Source organism: Lissotriton vulgaris, chromosome 3_1 (assembly GCF_964263255.1).
Source record: "Lissotriton vulgaris chromosome 3_1, aLisVul1.2, whole genome shotgun sequence".
Lineage (NCBI taxonomy): Eukaryota > Metazoa > Chordata > Amphibia > Caudata > Salamandridae > Lissotriton > Lissotriton vulgaris.
This window is the reverse complement of record NC_141689.1, coordinates 826,751,144-826,777,262: the sequence shown is the minus strand read 5'-3', so window position 1 is coordinate 826,777,262 and position 26,119 is coordinate 826,751,144.

The window sequence follows — 26,119 nt, the reverse complement described above, 5'->3', positions numbered from 1 at the left end:
GCGGAGCAATGCGCCCGCCTTTGGCCAATTGCGTGCAGTCTTTTATAAAAAGATGCACGCAAAAGCCAATCGGGTAGCACAAAAGGAACAGCACACGCTCGAGTGCCATTCCTAGGTTAGCTTGAAAACCCTGTTTTTCAGGTACTAAAGGCCTCGCACTGCGCGAGCAGTGCTGTGCACTGCACCGCTAGGCACGAGACCTAAAAATGGCCCCATTAGTGTACCATATAACTAGAAAATTGACCAACATTAGCAGATCGGGGCTGTTTTCAACTTAATGACGTGCTGTATTAGTATTTTGCAAGATGTGGGAGATTGCATGCATTTGTGCTTGCTGTAGGCATTGTTTGTAGTAATATCAAGGAAATCAACAATAAAAAACAGCCCACCAGACCATAAAGCAGGCCCATAAACAGGCAAAAAACTGGACCACACACTAACCTGCTAAACCAGCTTGTCAGGCACTGATTCATTGTTCTAAAAGCCAGTGTGACCCTGAATACTAGACATGCGGATCCTTCAAGAGAGTCCTCGTCAGATTTATTTAGGGTGGATCCAAGTCTTGGGGAATCAGGCATCCCACAGCTCGCGTCACTCAGATCCATAAAGGTCTAGTTGAAGTGAGGTTTGCGGACCTCCAGTACTTATGTAGGGCGCTGAACTGAGGCCCAGCTACCAATCAAAGGTGACATTGTTCACTGCTTATGGTGGCATTCAATAAAGGGAGAAAGGCATTTTTAGGTTTCGCCTGGGGCACGGAGCTCCTAGCTCCGCCCCCAGGAGAAATCTTTAGTTTTCAGTATGGGGGACTTGAATCCACCCTCTGTTCCATTGGCTAGCTCCATAAATGGAGGCTAGCCATTGGAACAGAGATCTGTCCGTCATGTCCGGACCAGATTCGTGGGCGTTCCTGCATTTTTTTCCCTCTCCACCCTTTTTGCATCGTCATTGGGCAGTGGGCGGAGTTTCGGGGTTTTTTTTGGTGTTTTTTTTCCTCATTTCATGCCGACCACGGCCGCCGGCGGAAGAAGTCCAGGTGAGTGCGTTCCTTCCCCCACCCCCCGCTGTCTGTGTCTTTCCCACCCCCCATCCTCCCGCTGTCCATGCGCCGTTCCCGCCCCCCCCCCCCTCTGCCCCCTGTCCGTTCCCGCCCCCCCTGTCCATTACCCCCCCCCTATCCGTGTGCTTCATGCATACGCAATAGGGGTTAATGTGGAGAAAGAAGCGTTTGCATCGCGACTTTTAAATAAAGTTGCGGTGGTGTTGAAGTGGAGCTTTAAATGAGCACGGCATGGCAGGACCGGATGTTGACACCGGAAAGACTTGGGAGGCCAGAGGGCAGCGAACGCGGGCTGAGCGAGGTAGGCTTGACGCTGTATTTCACTAGTAACCTGTACAATCAAGTCAGCGATCCAAATTTGCGGAGGTACAAGCATTCAATACCTGTAGCAATGCGGTCCCGTCATTCACAACCGGTACCAATTCACTCGGAGCAGAAATTCACACCAGATCCGGGTTAGAAATTGAAACGCGCGTCGGCGCTGGAGCCCGTGTCTCCCCTGCATCTATTTCCCTCTTGGAAAAGAAATTGCAATTTTGAACTGCCTGATAAGTTGAGGACTGAGCATCACTCTTGCTTAAACCACTCATGTTACACTGATATTGCATATTTACCAAGACGTTTGGGGAAGACTGTTATTATCACCTAAACTCCGTGTTTGTGATCTGACAAATTGTTATCTGATGGGATGTCTGAGTATGCGTGAGTATGTGGTTGTCTGGTTTGTTTGACAGAATACTGTGTGGGCAGGGGCGTAGCTAGGGGGGGCGGTGGGGGCGGTCCGCCCCAGGCGGCACTATTTCGGGGGCGGCGGCCTTTATAATTTATTTGTGATGACTGACAGTAGTGTCAGTGTCTCCAAATAAATTATAAAGGCCGCCGCAGCTAGCCACCATTTCCGCGCGCGCAATGCGACCCTGTTTGAAATGCAAGCGCGGTCACCGAGGTCAGAGGGGCAATACTCCAATGAGCTCTCTCAGCTCAGGGATCCAGCCAACGAGCCGCCCTCCCCTCCGTAGACGTACATGTGTGCAGCAGTGCAGGCAATCGAACAGAGGCGCTCAAGGCCCATGTTGTGGTACGTAGGCACGTGGGTACCAATGTTGTGGTACGTAGGCTTTGAATTTCTGTGACTGTGATATTTGCCGCCAAGGCCGCCGCGTTTGTGGTTGCTTGTGCTTGCTTAGATCTAAAAAATAAATCTGGGGGTGATCGAGCCTGAGGGTGGAATCGGATTTCTGGAGGGCAGGGGCGTTCACTGCCTCGAGACTCATGTTTTCCATGGTGCAAATTGAAATTGACTTGTTTCTTAAATAGGGCTCATTAGAGGAACCAATACTGTTGTTTTAGTGAATATAGCCCCGTGGGGTGCTGGGGGTGTACGGATAGAATCTGCACCATTTGCGAGCAGACCCGATAATCGCGCTGCAGCTGTTTGGGTGTGGGGTCTTCCCCACATATTTCAAAGACTTTTATGGACTTTCAGCGGGAAGAGAAGTGAGTCCCCCTCCCCTTCCGGTAAATCTCTGACGACTGATGGTCCACAGAACCAGAACCCAGGGGATTGTAAAAAGACCCTCTCCTGAGACTGCAGAGCAATGATATGTACATTTGCCCCTTGCCAAGCGGAAAGGGGTGCTATCCCGAACCAATCCGAAATACCCAGCACCCTACGGTTTGGGGACTCCGTGATGGTAGCAGGGCCCTTCCCTTTAGGTGTTCACCCCGTCCTTAGAAACGTGAGTTACTGTGCCGAGTCGGAGCCTGGAAACAATGTGTGGGTTACTGTGCCGAGTCTGAGCCTGGAAACAATGTCCGGTCATGAGACACACCTGGAATGTGTTGATTTTATCTGGAATCCATATCTGTTCCTGAAGTCCCAGGTAGCACACGTCCTGACCACTTGTAGAAGCGAACTCCGGATCACTCTGAGCAGCCATGTGTGAGCCTATGCACAAGGGTCGTGCCTGGAAACTTTGTGTGGGACACCGTGTCCATCTATCGATGTGCCCCCCCACCACCCTTACCATCTCCCCCTACCTGTAGATTCTCCACTTCTAGAGGCGACCAGACAATCATATTTTCCCAATGTTCCCTTATTTTGAGTCACTGCATGTGTTTTAACTGCCTTATTGGGTTTGCCTTTAATAGGAGCACGCAGGTCCTGGCTTGACCAACGCTGTCCTTTCGGAGACCAGGGTGCGATGGCTTAGAAGAACACTGCAGGCTACTTGTAGAGATTTTGATCAGAATTCACGAGAATATGGCCAGTTGTTTAATTGTCATGGTGTGTTGATTTAGTTGTCACAATCTTCCATTTCTTCAAGTCAATTAAGAATCGGTGAGTGACACGGTGGATCAGTTATGGGATGGATGGTTTGGTGGAAACTAATGCGTAATATTTATATTTACTCAGGTGATTACAGTGGATGTTACTTGCTCTGGCTTGGGACTATAACCGTCAGTGCAGGTGGGCAGTAGTCACTGGTGGTAATATTAGAGATGTGATAGACTTACTAAAATCATATAATGACCTTTCACATTCTCCCTACAGGAGAGACATAGGAGTACCGTTTTTTCTGGACAGGTATTTTATGGATTCCTCCTACAAAAAATAATTTAGATCACATAACACCCCTACAGGAGGGCAAGAAAACCAGAAAACAATCAGAGGTCACGATAACCCCATAACATGTACCCAGCAAACTTCTTTCCTGGCAGTGGTTGAGTAGAAGCACTTCCAAATGAAAGCATAATGTTACCCCTCCTGGTCCGAGCAAAGCGAATAGCAGGGACATCTTAAGGATTTTGGGGGCCCGGGGCCGAACTTATTTTAGGGCCCCTGTTCAGAACAGCTTTGAATTTATGACCCAATCTCAGCTATTTCATGCCCTCTTTCCACAGGCACACTGTCTATATTCTAAAGCCCTTATATTGTATATTCAGGGATAGTGAGGTTAGTGTTGGGCACTCAGCACCTCCGCTCCAACTCTTGCTTTCACCTGCAGTGGAGCAGAGAGTGGCGTTGTAACTTACCCTCCCAATTCCACCCCGCTGCTCGCCGACCTTTTTAACCACCAACACCCCCCACCTGAGCCCCCACCCCACCCCCCCCCCACTGGCCATGGGCGGCAATCTGAGGGATAGCCCCGGGTGCCAGAATCTCTAGCTACGCCACTGTGTGTGGGACTCATGATGCATGTTGATATTAATTTTCGTGACATTGGTTTTCATGTCTTTTGTATTGTATTAACTAAATAATATAAATAGAAATACATATATTTTTTCTATTTACCTGTATGTATTCCTTTTGGAAAGATATATTGGTTAGTAGGACTTAGTTTTTCTTACCGGTGACTTACCGGCACCAGATCAAATTAACTTTGGGCAGAGTGGTGTTTTTATGCATTGCTAGTCAAACACAGATAGCACCCAGATTATTGTATCAATCTCTTATAATGAACAAGATAGAGTCCCTACGTTTCGCAATTGTATGCAGGCAATTGGACTTTGGCTGAAACCTAACTGCTTACAACTTGATGCTGGGAAAAACTAGGTTTTAATCTTTGAAAACAAAATTCAATTGTCTGGTCTGCTTTATGGTGGCCCTGTGAACTGCACTCTTCTCCCATTCCACCATAACAGTGAGGAATCTGGGAGTGATTTTTGATGAGCTTATTTTCTGCCCAGATTAATCAGGTTACTTTCTCTTGCTTTTACGTCATTACTTTTTAAAAAAGATTTTCCTTTTTATTCCCCTGATCTGTTAAAGTCAGTGGTGGTAGCCTTTAATTTATCTTGCATGGACTACTGCAATGAATTCTACTTGTCCATGCAGCAACTGCTCCCAATAAGCTTCAAGTTTTGCAAAACAGCTCAGGAAGACTTATATTGGAGACATATCTAAATTTAAATCGGTTTCTAAAGAACAGTTCAAATTGCATTGGCTCCCAGCGAGGGAGCGCCTCTATCAATTAGTTTTTTCCCTGTGTGCTAATCCTATTTGAGATTGATGTATATCCAAAATGGGTTATGTCTAACATAAATACATTAACTTTGTAGTGCCCGAGTATGGAACTGGCAAGAAAATTACCAGAAGAACCAGGAAAATTATAAAATTATATTATCATTTAGTACCCCTGACGAAGGGTTCCAATGAACCCGAAATGCATTGGGTTTTTTCTTTCGTTAAGTTCTTTTTAAAAAACTAAAAGACTTTATGGATAATTGATAGTTTTTGAATGTTAGTATATGTTTTGATATTTTCATGCAACCTGTTTGATGATTGTATAAACAGATTTATGTCAAAGGTGCACTAAAACTTTCATGAATGAAACATTTGACTATTTTGTTTACTCAAGGGATTGACAATGTGTTAAAAAAAGGATATACTTTATTAGAAACCTTAGGGACTTCATAGGTGGAGCACCCTGCAGACTTAGTCGCGTCTAGGTCTATACAGGGCAGTTTATCACATTGGGTTGTGGGCATAACCCCCATCAGGGTAGCTCCTTGAAGGGATTACTATAAAAAAAAATAAGATTAACTAAACATTGCAAGTGTGCAGGTCTAACACTTACAGAGCTAAATTGAAACTTACCCAGAATGCATTGGTGCACTTAATCTACCATCTAAAGAGGAGGGACCATGTATCCAATGCCGGGAGAGAATTGCACTGGCCAGATGATCAGCAGTGAGTTCAGTTATTAGGTCTGTCAGTCACAGTGCCTACTATAAACCAAGGGCCTTAGTACTCAAACCCTTTGTTTTAACGGTCCCTTCTGGAGCTCTGTGATCCAACTTAGTCTTCTTGCTAATGCCAGAATAGGGAAAGGCTATGGCAGCAGATCACCAAGATCACTCCAGCCTTGGTGCTGAAAAAGTACAGCGAAAAAATACAATCCATCGTTCTTTTTTCGGAATCTGTGTTTCCGAGATTATTAGCTTTTCCTGTACTCTTCCCCCGCCCTTGTGCTCCGCCCGGCGGCCGGGTTTTGCTCCGCCGTCCGGCCGGGCACAGCCAGCCACTCTTCCCCCGCCCTTGTGCTCCGCCCGGCGGCCGGGCTTTGCTCCGTCGTCCGGCTGGACACAGCCTGGTGTTTTTACCTCCTTGATTCACGGACCGGAGCTGTCTCCCGTTTGGTGAATCCTTTCCCATTGGCAGTGGTACAGATCCAGAGGTGATCTTGCGTGGACCAGAGGTGGTGTGTTTTCAGGACGCTACTACATAGAATCACGGTAACAGCGTATTACGCTGCCTTAACTTACCTTATGTTGGGGAGATTATTGGGACGTATGACTAATATTACCAATTATATGTAGATGACCAGAGCAGACAGCAAGATAGAGACTCTCACTTCTCTGCCCTCTGTCTCTACAATCGCAATCTGCCTGCTTTTCCTCTCTCACCCTCTTTGGTTATTTTACTTCGTCCTTGTCTTCTCTTTATTGCCTTTTTCTCTCCCACTCCTTCTTTTTCCTCTTTGTTTGCCTGCAGTCATTCTGTTCTCTTCTCTCTCCTGCCTCCCCTCTCGTGCTTTTCTTTGCCTCCTACTTTATTCCTCTCTTTCTCCCTCTCTCCCTGCCACACGGGCCTGTGCCTCCTTGAAGGGCCCTACTTGACAAACGACTCTGACGGTTGCAACACACAATACCTCCCCCTTTCAGTGGAAAAGACTAATGTTTTGTTCCTGAAGCAGAAGGAGGGTCTCAAAACTATGATTTCGGTTTTATTTTTTGCAAGCTTAAGATAGTCAGCGGGGTGGGGTGACGCCGGCCTCCTAAAAACGGGCCCTGAAATGATAGCTCTGTTCTGTGGTCGAGGCCTCCTGATTTGCATGAAAACGCCTTGTGGGTTTTAATGAGTGTCTGGACTCGCGGACCTCAGCCCTGGAAACCCCACAGTGCACATACATCTTGTAAGGAGAGATTAAGCTAATGGCAATGTAAATGACAATGCCATTTATTTATCTGTTTTCAAAACCAACACATAAATACAAATTTTGCCATTTACAATGCCAATAGCTCAAACTTTTCCAAAGGCGAAACCATTCCATTGTAAATGCTTGTTGTAGGTTTCTATTAAAAAAGCAGTGTTGACTTGTTGGGCTTAGGCTGTACATCTTCTTTTGTCCTAGAAGTACCATAAACAAGCAGAAGTGTAGGAAGAACGTGTTGGGGACATGGTCCTGATTATTAGGCATGGCGTCCATTTTACTGTGGGGTGGGTTCAGAGTCAGGAGACCTCCCCAATCAGGAAGAGCCCAAATGCTGTCCTTCGAAACCAGCATACACCACCAGACAGTTCCCCCCAGAATCAGTGGAAGCAGTTTCTCCCTAGAGGGCAGACATTGGGCGCTTTGGGTTCTCTCTAATTTCCATCTTCAGTCTAGAGTTCTGCTGGACATTAGAGTTTGCATCGTAGTTGTCTCTAGAAATTTGGGGGCACAGGTTAGAACTTGAACAAGGTACCTCTTAGTAAAAAAAAACAAGGATTTGCAATGCAATAGGTCTCGCATTTACGCAAGTTTGAGCTATCAACATTGAAAATAGCAATGCCTTTTATTTTTGTTTTCGTTTTTAAAACATAAATAAAAGGCATTGTCATTAGCTTAAACTCGTGTAAATGCTAGACCTATTGCATTGCAAATTATTGTTTTAGTGTAGTAAAGGGTACATTTTATTCTGAATCGTAACAGAAAAGGAATTTCGTCAGCGTACAGACGTTGCCCCTCAAAGACCTGCATTTCTCCTTTTTATAACATTACAATGTGCTGTGCCAACCAACCAGGCCAAGGATAATTTGAATTTCATTAAATGTCAAAACCAATATTAATTTTGAGGCCCAGATTACATTTTTTTCCTTTTTCCATATAGGTTAAAAAGCTAAAAAAAAAAGTCACTTGGCAGAAAGTTGATGGTAGGAGAAAAAAGCATATTAAAAAAAAAAGACACCATCTTTGTCTCCCATGCATGCTCCTCCCGCTCCTCCCTGACTTCCCTTAGGAACAGCCATGCTTCTAAGTAAGAAAGCAGGATCAGTGTTTGGTGGCATGAACTCTTCGGTAAGTATACAGGAAGGAGAGTTTCCCTCTGCGATCTGGGACAGAAAACTGAGGTTGGCATGGTGCCGCCTGTCTGTGGCTGAATATGTCTGTACAGTACCACACAGAAGCAGAACACGGCTACTCCTTGCCGGGAAGCACAGAGTCTCAATTGAATACCAGAATACCACTGCGCTGCGAGGAAGAACTGATGCCTGCCTCGTGCCCCCGGGTGCGTAGGCTTACGCCTTTATTCAAAGAAGGGAATGACGCAAGACGTCAGAGGCCCTGTGCCAAGTAGTACACAGTTTGAAAAACAGACATCAATGGCAGACCCATGCGCTAAAATATTAAAATAAAACACGCCTTGTTTCCTCGTTTATCACCGGCGTTCATATTTCAGTACTTCAGACAAGGTCTTCTTTTTTCACGACGACCTACCCTGACCTCCAAATATCTTGCTTTTTTTCCCTCACCGCGTTAATGTTGGTGCCCATCTGGTTCGACTTTTCCCTTCTTGTGAGTCATTTTGCTTTGATAGGCTAACCACGCTACAGAAAACCTCCTCAAATATTTTTAACATTTTAAATCAAATAGTAATGGAGTGAATTACCTTCGCCTGACTGAGGATTGCGTACAGCTAGCTATGCTTTGCATTGCATTTGTTCCTGGTGACCAACTCCCCCTGCATCTTCTCCCCTACACCCCCCCTCGCGTTGGTATTTTTTTTAATGAAAAACTTTGCCGTAGATAAGAGGTATTATTGATGCCATATGTGTGTGCTCAAAGACTTTAAAATCTTCAGCTGTCAGTCCTTGCCAGAGTTAAAAAGCTGTGGCAGTGGAATGTCCGGGTTCTTGGAGGGGAGGGAGGGAAAGTGAAAGTGCGCGATGCACGCGCTGTGCCGCCGGTTTCTCTGCTGAAGGGAGACAGGAGGTGGCACGCGCGGACAGGAGGTGGCACGCGCGGACAGGAGGTGGCACGCGCGGACAGGAGGTGGCACGCGCGGACAGGAGGTGGCACGCGCGGACAGGAGATGTGCACTCCATACACTTGCACATCTCCTGTCCGCGCGTGCCACCTCCTGTCTCCCTTTGGGACAGAAAGCGGTAGCAATAGTCTCGCAAGCGAAACAGTGCATGCGCTGCATTCGCACGCGAGACCTAAAAAGTATTCTGTACATTGCAGCAATCACCTGTGGACGTCCCTCCCTAAACACACACACCAGGGCCCACCTTAAAAAAACAGGGTCTAAACATGAGATGTCCTCGTGCAGATATGCCACGTGGGACCATTTTAAATATGACACCTTTCATCAGAAATGTCTTTTTTTCCCAAAAGCATGTAGCAATCCGGGTTTTCAAGTTATCCTTTCAACACTGTGCTCACATAAAACTAACATAGAAAGTGTCGGGGGCTAAAACAATAGATTATCTTCACGCATCTCGATAGAGAGTGGGCAGCCTGCAAAGGTCTCAAGTTACTCAGTTCTAAGATTCTGAAGCAGCGTCATATTATTGATCTCAGGGGGGTGAGGGGCAGAGTCGACCCATCATGGCTCAAACTTGTGACCTGCTGTTCGCACAGATACCGTCAGCAGATGCTCAATCAGCCTGGCCTCCTTATCGCGATAAGTTTCAAACCCCTGAAGAGCAAACCTTCTCAGCACATATTGTATGCATCACAGAGCTGAACACATGCAGCACTTCTAATTGAATACCAAATAAACTACAGAGCTCTTAAATTTAAGGCCAAGGCATGAGCAGCTTACCTAGTAGACATTGTTATTTGCATTTTGGCACTAGTACTTCTCAATTCAGAATGTGATAACCGGGACGACAATTCCCATAATGCAAAGAAAAACATGGACTGGATAAGCTACTCAGCCATGGATCTGTGGAGCGTGAGAACGTTGCAAATGGTTTGCACTTGCTGTATTCACCCCACGTTTCGGCGCATGCTGACTCTACAAAGCGAAAAGCCAGGATGTGGCATACCGACCAGAGCTGCCGACTTTGGAGCTGGGAAACCAGGTTCGAGTCTCGGCGTCGTCTCAACATCCGGTGATTCTGGGCAAATCACTTAATCTGCCCGTGCCAACCAAAAATGAAGGTTCCCTTGTGTAAAGTAACTGATGGTCATGCAAAGTGCTCCAACACGACCTGGTCGAGTTCGCGCTATATAAATCTGCAAAAAAATGTATAAAAATGCAAGCCAATGGCCTCCTCCTGGCCAGCCTATGCTCAAACTTACAACGCCACACACATCTAAGCAAGCTAGCTACTGCATTAAAGTCCCTCAGGCAGGCGCCATTTTGAAGGAACCGTTCCGACCTTTGATAAACGAGTAGCTTGACCTCTTGTACATCCCCTATCTGTCTGGGTAACTGAATCTGGGGGCCGAGAGCTGTTCATGTTCACAGCGCGCAGCCTGCAGCTCAAACACCTGTGCCTCGCTGCGCAGCAAAGCGCGCGCCTTTGATATTTCGAGTCTGAAAGGAAAAAGTGCTCGAGGCCATTTTGCAAATTTGCCAGTTCTTCAGCATTCTCTCCCACACATGAGTGGGGAATTATCCTTGTGGTTATTCAAAGGGTTCATTCAAGCTGCCTGTTTTGTTTTAAGTGCCTGTGTGTGTTTGTTCTTTTTTGTCTGTGGTTTTTTTCCCCTCCTCGGACCAGGATCTTGCAGGTGGCTTCGAAAACTGATCAGAGGCCTTGGCTTTCAACTCGCTTTCTCTGGTCTCCGATAAAAGGGGAATTAGCGGGCTTTTTTGATGACTTCTCTTGAAAATGAAAAGGGGTCATTTACAGGATAACAAAAAAGGAAAAAATCAAAGAAAACTAGAAGTTAGCTCAGGTGCATCTCTGGCACAATGTCACGAATTGGTGTGAAAAGTCCGAGATGTGAAGGCAATTAGGACCAGATGGGGAAAAACTGCACGTTGGCATTGTGCACAGGATGAAAAGTTCATTTTTTCTAAACAGTTTAAGAGAGGGTTTGGAAGTGCGTGCCAGTTGTTAATCCCAGGTGGTTCATGAAAGCAGAATTTGATCTATTGGCAGCATGTCCTGATGCAAATTAGTATTGCATTGTTGCCAAATTAGAGTGTGTTTTGTGTTACAGGACTCCAAGCCCGCTGGACACTGGTTCAAGCTAATCTTTCCGGAAGGCAGAGATTTGTAAAGGTGTCCAGCCACATGCCCAGCGGCACTGGAAACCTGCAAAACCTTGGACAGATTACTTTGCTGTAGGGATAGGATTACCAGGTGACTCCATGTCAACGGGTCACAGCTGAGGTGCACAGCAATTAATGGTGCAGTGGGACTGGAGCCGTGTGATGGACGTAGCTTACCACCCCCCACCAAGTCCAGGTTCTTTCTTTGCATTCTGGGACTTGTAGTCGGAATTTTATAAAGAGATGAACATAACTACAATAGATCTCCAGGCGCACTTAGAAATTTTATCAACTCCCTACAGGAATGCATCACATCACTCGTACTAAAATATAAGCACCATCTCATTTTGGAGGTCCTTAACATACATTGTGACAAGCCATCGGACCCCCATGTGATGGCCCTGTCCGAAATTACGGCAGCCTGTAATCTAAAGCCTTTTGTCACAGGTCCTATGCACAAACTTGGTCACACTTTAGATCAAGTTTTCTGCGACTTGCAGGTGGAGGGAGATCCTCCTATCCTGCTAATATGGTCAGACCACATCCTTGTTAGTTTTCGAATTCCAGTCTTAGGGAATACCATCCCACCAGGGGAGAAAAAGGCAGCACACACTTACAGAGCTCTCCATAAAGTATCTCTGCCTTCTCTCCAGAGTGCGCTTAACTCCTCAGCCCCCTCTTTGGTGGGCGGTCCCGTAGCGGACGCTAACACTCTCGAAGCATGGCTGAGGGCAAGGCACAAGTCCTAAAAAAAGAAGTGGGGGACGCTGACGTCACAACAGGAAGTGATGTCACAAGGGAGAAGTGTGGCTCAATGATTAGAGCAGCAGACCCTGATGCAGAGGTCTAGCCCGGGACCAGGGTTCAATTCCCCGCCTCGACGGGTCTTGGGCTTAAAATTCCACGGACCTGATAATTCTTGCCTCGGTGCCTATTCCAATCATGGAGTCCCACTCTGCAACTCTGGGCAATAGCTTGCTTAATCTCCACAACTGCCCCTACAACGCTAAGGATGCCTGGCCTCCACCTTGGGGGTGCCCAGGAGTGGACGCCTCACAGGGAAAGCCAGGATGGGTTCCACAGCGGTATTCGTACAAGCGCCTTGAGACCCTTGCGGGTGATTAATGTGCTATACAAGTATCAATTTACATTTACAATTTACAAAAGGTGGCTTGCACCATCAGACTCATTGCCTCCCCTAGCTCACCCCTTAGATGCGATTGCATCATAGAAGCCAGTGCATGAGCAGAGTTCTGAATGGGCTCCGATCTTGCCCCAGAGAGGCCAAAGAGTGAATGTGTGCACCATTTGCTCCAGTTATCGAGCTCTGGGTAAAATAAGTGAGTGGACGCCGTCCACCCGCGTGGTACCCCGACTCGAGCCCGAGCTGAGGGCAAATATCGATGCTGTTGCCCCGCTGACCGGGCGCACCTCTAGGAGGACTGTTCATTCGGTGCCCTGGTTTAGTGAATGTTAAAGAGCCAGCAAAAGCAAATGAAAAGGCCTGGAAAGAAAGTGGCGTGCGCAATATCTTTCAGAGGACAAGATTATTTATAAGGCAACACTTAAATCTCACTACAAATTGGTGAGAATGGCCAAAAGGAACAACCTGGAGAGTAGGATTGCTAAACTGACAACAGGGGCAAGGAAATTTTCAATATAGTAACATCATTTAAGGCTCCTAAGGCAGTGAACAAAGAAAAAACGCTATCAGCAGACTGGGCGATTCAGGTGGCCCGTTCCTTTCACGAAAAGATAATGACTATTCAGCAGTCATTCTCCACAGAGGCGGGTTAGGAGAACGCCTCTCCTCACACCCAGGTGGGAGGCATTACTTAACCCCCCTACGGCACCCTTACAACGGCCTCCACTGTTGCAGATCCCTGCCATCGAACTTGAGGACTCTCTCACATATCTCTCGGTCCTCAAATCAAGCTCACCAACAGATGCGTGCCCAGCCAAATTGATACCGGCCCTTGCAACCACCATAAACGTACGGGCTACTCAACTCTTCGCTCGAAACTGGCATTATGCCGCCACTCTGGAAGCAGGCGAAAAGTTTACCGCTCCTGAAAAATCATAATGCGGACCACAACATGCCCAGGAACTACAGACCCAACTTCCTCCTCCCGGCTTTCTCCAAAATATTGGACAAACATGTGAACAAAGTACTCATGGAGTATGTGAAGAATCATACTGTCTTGCAACCCACGCAATCCGGCTTCAGGGCCAACTATAGCACTGAGTCGGCCCTTCTGGAAGTGATGAAACAGCTCAGCGATAAGCTGGATCAGGGGGGCAGAGCAATGCTTATTTTACTCGATCTGTTGGCTGCATTTGACACAGTGCCCCACGGGATGCTCTTAGACAGACTGCGGAACATGGGAATTGAAGGGATTGCATTAGCTTGGATTAGATCCTTTTTGGAGGACAGAGAACAGGTCATCTGATACACAATTAGATCCTGCCCCACAAAGGTTTTCATATGGCTGAAGGAAATCCAGCTTAAGTGCAATCCTGGCAAAACCGAGATTGTCTTCCTCGGCTAACCCGCCGTGAGCAATAGGAGCCAGTGGTAGCCCGCAGATCTCTCCCCTTCCTGTACTGTCCAATCCACAGTCAAGAACCTAGGTATCTACATTGACAATGAGCTCTCAGTACAGTCCCTAGTGGGTACTTGTTTTGGCTTACTACGGATGCTGAAGAAATTCTTGTCGCTTCTTCCCAGGGACTCCAGGGAGACAGTGGTACAGGTGTTGATTACATCCATATTGGACTATGGCAATATCCTCTCGGTGACTACCGGAATTTCTTCTCCAATGCCTGCAGGTAGAGCAAAACTCAGCAGCAAGGGTGATTCTCAAACTGAAACCCAGGTCACATGTAACCCCCCACCTTAAGTCCTTACACTGGCTACCAGTGATGGAACAGATAAAATTCAAGGCCATGGTTATTTTCTTCAAAGTCTATGAGTGACGCCTACTTTAGGAAACAAGTTAGCCGATTCACACCTACTAGAGCACTCAGATCATCCTCCACTGACGTGGCCTGCATCCCCAAAACCTGTCTGGTGCGCAGAGGGGGGTAGGTCCTTCAGTTTTATAGGAGCCAATGCTTGGAACAAATTGCCGGCAGCTTTGAGAGCAGCAACAACTCTCCCGCTCTTCAAAAAACAGTTGAAAACATGGTTATTTAAGAACTAAGCCTCCTGGGTAGGCTGCCATATGTGAACTGTCAGCAACAGGAAACTCCAGCCAGATTAGCTGCCAGCTATATAAATATCGGTCATTCATTCATTCATACAAGAATGGCACAGGTAGTCCTGCATCGACCTGGGAAATGTGGCAATGCTGGGCCCGAATATGGCTGTCTTTTACTATGCTGCTGGCAGGCTGGGTGTCATTTACTTTCCTTTCATTAGGGTCCATGGCAGACTTCTCCAGTGGGTTTCTCGTGAGCTAATAGTAGGTCCCAAATAGCTCTCCTGTGTGCAGCCAAGCCTACTAAATTAGAAGCTTTTGCTTGGTTGAATTAACATAGGTATATCAAAATCTAAGACGAAAATGTGTGTATTTTCAGAGCTCATTAAATGATGTTTGGAGAAAAATGTCTTTGTTTCCAAAATACATTTAAACCTGATATTTCAGTGACAAATTATGAGGTGTTGGGGTGACTTATTAGTAATATTTTTACATTTCTGTCAGGGCATTACTGCAATGGCCATTATGTATTACGCACAAAGAGGCATTCCACAATGACAAAGCATTTTTTACGTTGCTGCTTGCAGCTGTGTCTGATGAACTGAGGTGATTACTGCTAGCAGAACCTACAAAATTAGGCTCTGTGATATCCTTTAAGACCTCTTTAGGAGAATTAGCAGAATGCTTGAGTTCCGTAGAGAAGTAGGCAGATTGAGCAGTTTTAATTTCAATGTGATAACACCAAATTGAGTTCCTGGACTTCAATTTACTTGCCTCACCGTAGAACTTTCTCCAACATCTTTCTAGTCATTTGCATTCCTTTTTCAGAGCCAAACGTTCAAATTGAACCAAGGGGATTTTTTTCCCGTTGGGCGATCTTTAAAGTCTTAGCAGGAAGGACCTTGTCCAAAGAAGTAGTGATCCCTTCATTGAAAAAATGAGTGGACGAAGTGACTATCAGTTAGGTCAGGTTTTGAGGTCTGTAGACTGCTGACCAGTCCTCAACAATTAACTTAGACCAACAACTGTCCCAAAGTGTGATTGAAGGCATAACTGAGGGAGATAAAGGAATGGTCAGTATGAGTGGGAGCAGAAAGTGGACTGACAGGTTAAGAGAATAGGAGTCTGCACCTGGAAGAGGTCAGTGTTACTAAACACTAGTTATAGGGTTTTGTCTTTTTCCTGGGTAGGCCATTTTACTAGTTGCTTTAGTTGCAGGAACGCTAGGTCAAGTAACAACTTCTTAGAGTCCGCATCATTAGACACTTCAGTATGTAAACGAAAATGCCCAAGAATGGAAAGATGTGTTCTACTTAGAGCTAAATTGGCAACCATATGAAGAACAGGATGCAAAACTTTCTGGTATGGGCCCCTATTATACACCAGGATGCCAGAAAAGGTCAAAGTTGGAGTAAAGGTCAATGTGAAAAGAAGATGTTTGCAAGTTGCATCCTAAAGGGGAGATAATGTACCCTTTAGTTACCTCTTTATGTGATGGCTATCTCCCTGCCCTCCTTTACCTGGCCGATCTAACCTTTCATTGCAATACCCAGCAGGAAGACCTTGAACCTCATCAGGAGCGAGGCTATCATGTAGCCATGTCCCCATGTCCCTTCAGAAAGGATCCTTTCATGAAACACTAGTTATGAGCAAATTTGAGACATGGTTTCTCCTTTTTCAGCAGTAAAGCAAATCCCGAAGTGTCTGTCAGAGAAAAATAAAAGATTCAAAGATCAACTAAAAATCTAGGAAAGAAAACAGTTCGATTCCCTGCACTTGAAGGAATGCCACCAATGGAGCTAATTAAGCATGGGCGAATTTTGCGAATTCGCAATCCGTGAATTTGCGGATTTGCGAATTCGCAATCCGCAAAATTCGCGAATTTGTGCGAATTTGCGGATTTTTGTTTTTTTGCGTGTTTGCATGGTTTTTTGCGTGTTCGCGGGGCTTTTTGCGTCTTCGCGAGCCGCTTGCATAGAGAAGTTACCCATGCAGTCGTTTATGAGGGAGGGAGAGAGAGATAGATAGATAGATAGATAGATAGATAGATAGATAGATAGATAGATAGAAAGAGAGAGAAAGCGAGGAAAAGAGAGAGGGAGAGAGAGAATGAGAGAAAGAAAGAGAAGCCGGATCTCTGAAGGGCCAGATTCCTGAGTTGCCCCTACAGAACATACAGCTTTTTATTTTTAGCAAAATGCATATAAAAATTGTGCTGTAAAGGTCTCTTAGTTTAACCCCTCCTGACAACTCAAAATGGGTGTATTTGCCATCCTCTCCCTTCTTCCTGTTTTTTATATCTGTAAGTGCTTCCTGATGAGGTTTAATTCCTTGGACAGGTGCCTCGTTGCCTACTTGTAACTATTCTCTGACCCTGCTTCAAGGGTCAGAGCAGGGTCAGAGAATAGTTGCAAGTAGGCAACGAGGCGCCAGGAAGCAATTAGCTGCAGGTGTCCAAGTTGAAGTTAATTAGTTTGTAACCCTTTTGTAAAAGGTAACAAAGAAATTAGGTTCAACTTTTGCACCTGCAGCTGTAACCCTTGCTTGGCTAAAAATTCGTCCCCGCTGATTCGCGGATTTTACAGCGATTTCGCGAGATTCGCGGATCGCGAAATCGTGGAAAATCCGCAAATTCGCCCGCAAAACGGATTTTACTCCCACCCTTAGAGCTAATGCATCTGTTAAGCTCCTCGGGGAGAAGCCAAATGATGTAAGGATGGTGAACTGTAAATGTTCCTCCTCCATCACAAAGTAAAGCAATCTTTAGAATTAAGGATCTAATGGAATGGAAAAATATTTGTATTGACCTTAGGTGGAAAGAAAATCCTATGCAATTATGAGGAAAATAGTGACCTGAAAAGGAACAATCAATGCAGTGCCCTTACTGTGCCAGAGTACATTTGAATGTCTGATTATTATTGAGGCCCTTGCTGACCACTGAGTTATTTGATAGGACTCTCTCACAATCATCTCATAAATAGCAGATGGCATTGCAGCTGTATGTGCTGCCTGTTATGTACAGAGGGCAGACCACTGAGAACATTCCTTTATGTTTCAAATTATATTCCAGATAGTTCTTAAAGTTCTGCTCCAGTTCTCTAGGTAAGGCTTTACCATTGTTCCCCAGGGTTTATACAGAAATCAGGAAGTGGAGACACAGGGACCTGACTGCACCTCTCCTGCACCATCAGTTCCTTCTCCAGACAAGGGAAAGTTGACAGGTTAAACAGGGAAAGGCCTGTCAAGGCTCATCCTCTGAGGTGTCACCCCATTTCCACTTTTCTGGTGAGTGGCAGAACCTGCCTATCTCGGTTGCTCCCCGGATCTCATTGGTCAGATGGGATAGGACCGCCTGACTAACCCCACTCCGTTTAAAAGTCAGCCTTGTCTCTGACCTTAGGAACTTTCCACGTGGGATGGCCTTTTCCCTTAGTCTTGGCATCCTTCCTCTACCAGCCTTTTGTGCCCTTCTGCTGGTGCTTGTCCCTGCAACCCCTATCACCCACATGCCTCGGGTTAGTTGGCTGCTCATGTTGGTTTTGCTCTGAACCCATTGACAATATTAGCAACCGTTAAAGGTAGAAACAGAGCAACAAACGTCTACACTGTCTATTGGGTCTGCTGCTTACATCTAGGAATGCTTAGAGAATCTAGAGTGCGGGTAATGGGTGGTGGGGGTGCTGGAATGTAGAAATGGAATGTGACGTTGAGCACCTTAGAGAGAGCATTTGAAGAGGAACCTTTGGTAGCCGCCTCCTGGGCTTGACTTTTACGTCATTCATCTTGAAATAAAGAAAGAAGAATCTCGCAGGCACCGCGTCTTCTTTGCACTTTCTTGACTTAATCATCACAAGCACTTTAGACAGACTGTGTGCCCAACATCCTCCGAATAAGGAAGCAAAGGGAAAAATGACTCAATATTACACATAGCAATTGCAATTTCCATACCACACTGGCTACTTTATCTGTTTTCGCCTGGAGGGCTGATCCTAAACCCGCATTATTACACACTTCCACATTTAATAGCACCCGCAGTGGCCTTCTGAGCAGAGCTTTGGGCACCAGCAAAAATTATTTTATAAATTAAGCACTAGTTTTACCACAAATATGAAACACTCGAGTGTGTTATCTTGCAGCCATCTCTCATGCTGATCACCTTATTCATTGATAGATTGATTAAATGCCAAACAGTGGTTGATCTTTTACAAGGGCATAGGGGAATTGAGCCCCTACTGCTGTGAGCCACTACCTCCCAGGCTCAATATTTTGAAATTTTAAATAGGTCCATGCTTCTATTCATTTTACTTCCTTATGGGAAGTGGCTACAGAGCTCTCACGAAAGCCGTAAGTGGGTGAGAAGAGTGGCTGAAGCTCTCAATGGAACTGCATATGTCAGATTGGCTGGTATTTTTGCTGTGGCCAGCCTGTCATACAGTTCAGGATACGACATTCAAGGCTACCATGGAGCTGGATGAGAAAAAACACAACCCCATCTGTCTTCATATGGCAGTATGTGACACTGCCCCTCTCAGCCTGGAGTCCACTCCCAACAGAATGCACTCTGTCCAAGGTCATTCTCAGTAGCACCATCTCGCCTTTCTTGCTTGATCCAGAACCCGTTTGGCAATGCTCTGACATCACATATGCCTCGATGCGAACACCTACTATGTCATTATGTACATTCCCTTTTGCCTTCATTCGACTTTGCTGTCCTTGCCAATCTGCCTCACCTATGCCTCTCTCACCCCTGCCCGACGGCAGTTCAGCCTTCATAGTAATGCCTTAAATTGTGTTCCTATTGTGGCCTTTCTAAGCACTTGACCTAATGTGCATTCACTCTCATTATGAGCTGCACTGTACGTAACTGTCCATTGGAAGGATGGGCAGGTACCACTGCCTGTGCTGGCACAAGCTCGATTAGTAGATATGACATCCTCACTTGTGGTTCCTTCTTATGCAACTCCCTTGACCCCACAACTTCAGGTGCTTCGAGTCCCTCTTATTCTTTGTACTCTGTTTTTTATCCCCTTGTACCACCTGATCAGAGGAGTACTTCATAGACTATATAATACAGAGACTGCACTATCCCTATTTTTGCCGTGGTGCCGCTTCAAATTAGTGCACTGGGCACCAGTAGGGACAGTGTACCCTATTACTAAGAGTGCGCTGATCTAGAGCAGGAGCCAACTCACTCTGACCTGGGGAGAGTCCATTAGTGAGCGACAGAGCCGTCTTTTCCTGTGGAAGCGGCACCATCTACACTTCGGAGGGGGTACAGAGATCCCACTACAGGCAGGCGCAGTGAGTGACTGCACGAACGTACATGGGGATGTCGTAGGGGGTGCATATGGCTCCCATTCACCTTACAGATGGCTGCCTTGAGGGAATGCACTGACAGTACACTAGGTTTTTTGGCACACCGCTATTGCACCCCCAAAAAGACTCTCTGCCTCTGCACCCATAATGTAGCACTGAGGCATTTGCATGGGACTATACTCCCATGTAAATTAGAAAAGGCCTATTTAAGATGGTGCCTGCACTATATTTTTGTTACAGAAGGGGCTGCAAAAGTGCACACATGCCTGTTCACCCCGGGGCACTGCACGTAATAGGGTCCCAGGCTTACTTTCAGGGGCTAGGCTGGCCACATGGTACAAAGGGGAAGAGGACTAGAGGGCTACTGTTAGGGTAGATAGTTTGAGAATATTTTACTGCATTGTAGCATTTATGTAGTGCTTCATACCACTATGTGGGGCGACAAACTACATATTTTGACGTGTGATACATTACACTGTAGGAGGGAGTGTGTGGTTGGCAGAGTGTTTCATTTGATGTGATCTTATGTCGGAAGCTTTTTGATGTGCATGAATGACCAGGAAGATGCTTTTGTCGTGGGTCGCACTTCCGAACAGTGTGATGGGGACCAGATGTGAGAGACAGGCACTCAAATTATAATTATAATTAAGCCTGCACCATACATATAGCTGCACAGTACCATCCTAAACAGAGGATCAGCAGGGTACTGTGTATGTGTAGTTTAAATAAAGGGATTAATCAGAGTAGGCCCAGTAGTCCATATGACAACATGCACAACGAGGAAATGCTGTGAAATAAGCAAAATTATGTCACATGGGTAAGAATGGGAGCTGGTGACATGGGCATTAGCCATGCCCCCTTTCTAAAGAACATCATGTCGCCTACTGCTGTAAAAAATAACGTCACTATCAAGGAAAGAATTAGAAGGGCGATCAAGGTTAAGAAACTTACACAGACATACGCAGTCTTTAAAAGACCGGGGACCTCATTTACAAAATAATGACGGAGCGCTGCACCATAAGCCATTTTGCTGCACCTAACTGCGTCACTTTAAAAGCACAGGGATGTGTCATATTAACAACAATATGACGCATCTGTGAGCTTTCCCCTATGCTGGAGCACAATTGGCTGCCATGCGCCAGCGCAGACACACTTGCTTCATTTTGCAAGGGTGGCAGCGTTGTGGGGATGATTGTTTTAGTGCAGGAAGGGACACCTTTCAGCACTAAAACAATCAATGATAGCATTTTCCTCTTTCTATTCTGCAGCATGCATAGAAAGGAAAAAATGAAGAGAAATAAGAGTATTTCTCCTCGTTGCGCCACTCTTACGACTCCGCTGGGGAGGCGTAGGATTCTGACGCATTAGCAGCTTTATAAAACTTTGTAAATGCATAAGGTTGCATGGATGTTGCGTGGGAAAACCCATAACAACAGCCCTGGAACACCCCTTTCATGCAGAGTAATGTGTGAAAGGGGCCTATATTTACAATGCCATGAAGTCACGCAGGGTGACTTTACATGGCCGTGTAAATATGGGCAGACACAACGCGCTGCAGATGCATCCAAACAAGTGAGCCTCAGGCGCGCAATGGCCTTGTAAATGAGACCCCATGATTACATCTACTGCTGGTAGGTCAAAGGAAGTCAAAATTTTGAACGAGGGCTTATGCCCCCCAACTTTCTGAACGCTCCATAAGGTGAAAGAACATGAGTCATGCGAGCCCTGGACGGGTCACAGCTCAAACCCTAGCCAGACTGATGCTCTGCACGCTGCAGATGCTAGGACGAGAGATGAAGCGCTTAGTAGGCTACTGCCATGACAGCGCATGAGTGTATCAGCCTGACCATCAACTATACAGACTGGCGAGAATCCTGATGAAATGCACACGATTTCTTTGTAAACACTTACATAATGTTCTCTCCCATACATCCTCTGGGAGACTACACTTGTAGCTCCCAGTCCACCACTGCCGACTTTACACCAGGAGGTAGCCTTGCCATAGTTTGGTTCCAAATATCTTAACAAAGTCTTTTCTGGCGACGTGCTTCTTTCTATTAAATCCTCAACATGAAAGAACCCTTTGAATTTGGGATAGTTAAGTCTTGGCAAGCTTGGGCGCTGTACCGTTGAATCAACCGATGCCTCCGTCCTAAAGTGGCGTGGGCCTTGCTTGTGAGGCGCCATCTCTAAGAATGCGCATGCGCACTGGGCTCGCGAGGCCTGCAGCATGACTGGGATATTTGCTGCAGGGGGGAGGTAACCAGGATACCCGTTATCATGCAGACGTGTTTGATGATGCTCAGAGCGAGAAGAACATTATATTCCTGTTACCGCTGCACGCATTGGCTTTTAAAAGTACTGCACGCTGGAGCGCGAGATTCAAGGACTGCCATATGCTAGAACTGAACTTGCAATATATACTGCGTGCGCTCACAGCCCGTTGGCGGAGTAGGCCGTCGCAGAGTACTGGCATCCGCTCACGTTGCCTGGGAAACACGACTTTACAGTGCCCGACTTCCCTCAGAAGACATTTACTATTCGTGCGATGCGAGCTGTACATTTTGTCCCGTATGCATGGGGCCTTTATTTGTTTTAATATTGCCGAAGGTGAGATTGTTTGCTTTCCATGGCGCGATCCAGGTGTCTGCTTGCACGAGGACAGAGAAGCTGACATGTATGACTTTTCTGAGGCAGGGGATAGAAGGCAGTTGTTCTTGCTGAGAACTTTAGCAGGAAGAAGGCAGGGCGGGAGCCAACCGGAACACCCAAAGGACGTTTTGTTCCAGCATTTTGAGAGACACTTGGATGCAATCATTTCTAATTTGATCTTTTCTTTATTGCAAATGTAAGCCTAGCCCTATGAGTATAAAGCTCACCAGTAATATTTGTAAGTTACAAATGTTACTAGTGAGCGTTACAAATTGTAACTAATCTGTAGGTCATGAGTTCGAATCCTGACAAGGTAGTCTGCGCCTTTCATCCTACTGAAGTTTGTACATTCAGGGGAAGATTTACAAGCCCTTTGCGCCGGCATTGCATCGCTTTTTGTGACGCTGCGGCGGCATAAACAATGCGCCACATTGCGGCCCATTTACAACATGATGCATCTAAGGAGATGCGTCAGGTTGTAATGCCCTGCATCACATTATACCTCCGTCAGGTATGATGTATGCAGGGTGGGCGTTCCCACACAGGAAAGCCTTGTAGAAGTGATGCAGTGAAATCAACATGATTTCACTGCGCCACTTCTATGACGCCACTACGTCAAAACCATATGCCTGCTTGGAGCAGGAGTAAGGAGTGACGCAGTATAATAAGGATCGACCTCCCACGCATTGCTAGAGTTGCGTCGTTCTTGGGACAAGACTCCAGAAATGCATGACTTTTGCAGCAAGAAATGCATCAGAATTTCTGACGCATCTGTCAATCCTTGTGCCATGGTGCGCTGTATTGTAAATACGGTGCCTCCATGGTGGTGCAAGGGTATCCAGGCTGGCGCACGGAAAATGACGCATCTCTACAGAGGTGTCTATTTCTTGTAAATTTGCCCCTCAAACTGGTTGATAGTAACATTTAAAATGTACAGCTAAATGGTAGAAGTGCTGTTTGATGCGCTATAGGAAAAAAACATTGGCAAAGCCAATAGGTCTCCCTTTTTTGACATTCTGACTTTGCCAATGTTTTGTAGCCACACTGCACAGCGCCCTCAATGCTGTACAGCATGGCTAAAGTAAAAAAAAGAAGCCTTTTACATGAAGGCTGCATCATTTTGTAGACACGTGCTCCACATATGCCCACACCTACAAAATTACACAGTTGCTTTTTTTTACTTGATAGTAACTATTCCAAGTTGGAGCAGTCATAAAAAAAAAATAAAAGGTACACAAGTGTTTTTATTTTTTAAGCTCGCTTGCTGTGGAAGCGGAAGCACCACAGGGGATTGTGGGGGAACGGGCAAAGCAACACAGGGAGAATGGGGGTAATGGCAAAGCAACACGGAAGGGGACGTGAAAGCAATAGGAGGGCTGCAGGTGACTCAAATGCAACAGAGGGAGGACAGGAGTAAATGCAACAAGGGTGTTGGGAAAAATTACACAGCAAGCGCGGGTGGAGGCAAATAATAGGGTGAAGCACAGAGGAGAGAGCAAGATGGAGGAGGGTGGGGAGAAGCAATCGGGTAATAGAGAGAAACACTGAGTGCAAGGGGAGAGATATACCTGAAGGAGATGGCTCAAAAACACTTGCACTCTACAGGACTGATTCACGCAAAAGAAAAAATATTGCTTGAAAAGCAAGCAGTGGAAGCAGCAATGCCAATCAGTCAAAGAGACTGTAAGAGGCAAAGCTCAAGGGGAGAGACAAGCACAACTTTGACTAGCTGGGACGCAAATAAGAAGCATGGAAATAAGAGTGAGATTGAATCCCACTGTTGCAGCGGATTTGCACCATGAAGATATCTGGTGCAAACTCAAGTACAAGCTGCACTCAGATGCCCTGAGCTTGTGGCAGCTTATTAGGAAGGCCGCCATATGGGCCAGTGCCCGTCTGCAGATGCCAAATTCCAGTCTGATTTGTGCCACCTTTGGAACCTACATGTCAACCAACACAAGTTCAATAGGCTAGCAAAAATCAGTGCGAACCGACTTTCCTCATTAGAAGATAGGGCCAGCCTCTCTGTACGGAATCACGGTTGGAAAACCCTACGCACCTATTCTCAAATGAAACCACAACGCTACCTATTGATCACTATCTACAAACATATGAAGCTTCAGTTTTTAAAGCTGAGAATGGGGGTGATCCCCCTATCCTGTCACTTCCCAAAATGGAAAAGAGACTGTGCCCAGCAAACATGTCGGTTCGGCAGCCTGAGTTGCTACCAGGCGAGTTGAGATCCAGCCCTCGTATCAGACGGGTGAGCAAAAGTTACTTTCAATATCGTTTTCTGATGTATACCATAAGCAGAAAGCTGCTCGTAGGCTATTAATTGATATATACCTCATATCGGTACTAGTTGTAAAGATCCTGTACATCTTTATATCACTTTTGAGTACCACTAATTATATTTTTTCTCTATAGGTATCCTCTGCATCTCGTCTGAATGGAGGATTTGCAATAACAAAGGTTTTATTAATTCCAACCTCCTTATTTACATGGTTTTTTTTTATTTTTCACACTATTTTGTGTTTTTTTGCAGTAGCAAGAATACCAACAGTTAGGTCCTGAAGAAAGACATGGACCATTTGTCCCAACAGGCTGAAACATGTAAACCGACTCTACAAGCAGCTATTATTGAAACTGCTTTGTTTGCACTGTTCTTAAGCAAGGTCTACAAGAGATACCCCAATAAAGTGTTTTTCCTCTTGTATATCCTTTTAAGTTTCACTTATATATTTGCACTGCACTTATCACTCTCATCTCAATCTTTATGGTGACTTTCTGGTGTATTACAGTGTGATCTTTCACTCTTTCTATATGACCCTATTTAAGGATACTATCCACCTTATTTCCCTCTATGATCCAGAGGCTTAGTGGAAGGTAGGATGGATACCCAAATGATGAGAATGATCACAGTGGTGAGTGATGGGAATCCAACCGGTCTCAAGGATTTTGTTATTCTTTAGCTCTATATACTCTTTTGTGGTGACTCATGATAACATTGGTGTCCAGTGATCTTCCTCCTTTATAGGCTATTGGTAGATCAGACCCTGGACTATTTCATTGTTTTTTTAGGCTCTGTAGCCAACACAAGGAGGACGTAATAAACGTGATATGCCTGTGTTCTAATCTCTTAGAAAACAGAAGGGCCCTGCTACGAAGGGGATGGATTGCAAAAGACATAAGATCTTGCAGAGGAGCGGTTCTCGCTTGTTTTGACCCCTTGAACACTACCCTTGAACTAGGCCATGGTCAGATTTATGGATCGCTTCACTAAGAAGCTAGAGGAGGCGAGATGTGTGCACGGTGGACAGACAGGTAACATGTCTCCTCACCTTCACTGAGTCTATTGCCTCCGGCCATTGACCAACAGACATGCTTTAGACTCACTATCAATGCATGGCACAAGAAGAGTTTGTTTGTCTATACTGTATTTTTTACATAACCTCTCCCCCCTCATTAGGAAGATGCTAAACTCTCTTCTTTAATCAAATACAATCTACAGAGTATCATGGACTGTGCATCAGGCTATAGAGGCCTCTATGTCATAATGATTCTTTTTTAATTCCCAACTGTTTAAGCTAAAACTTAATGAACTTTTAGATTTTAGTTTTTAATGATGTTCTTAACTTCACCGTCAAAGTCAGTACCTAAGGACATAATGATG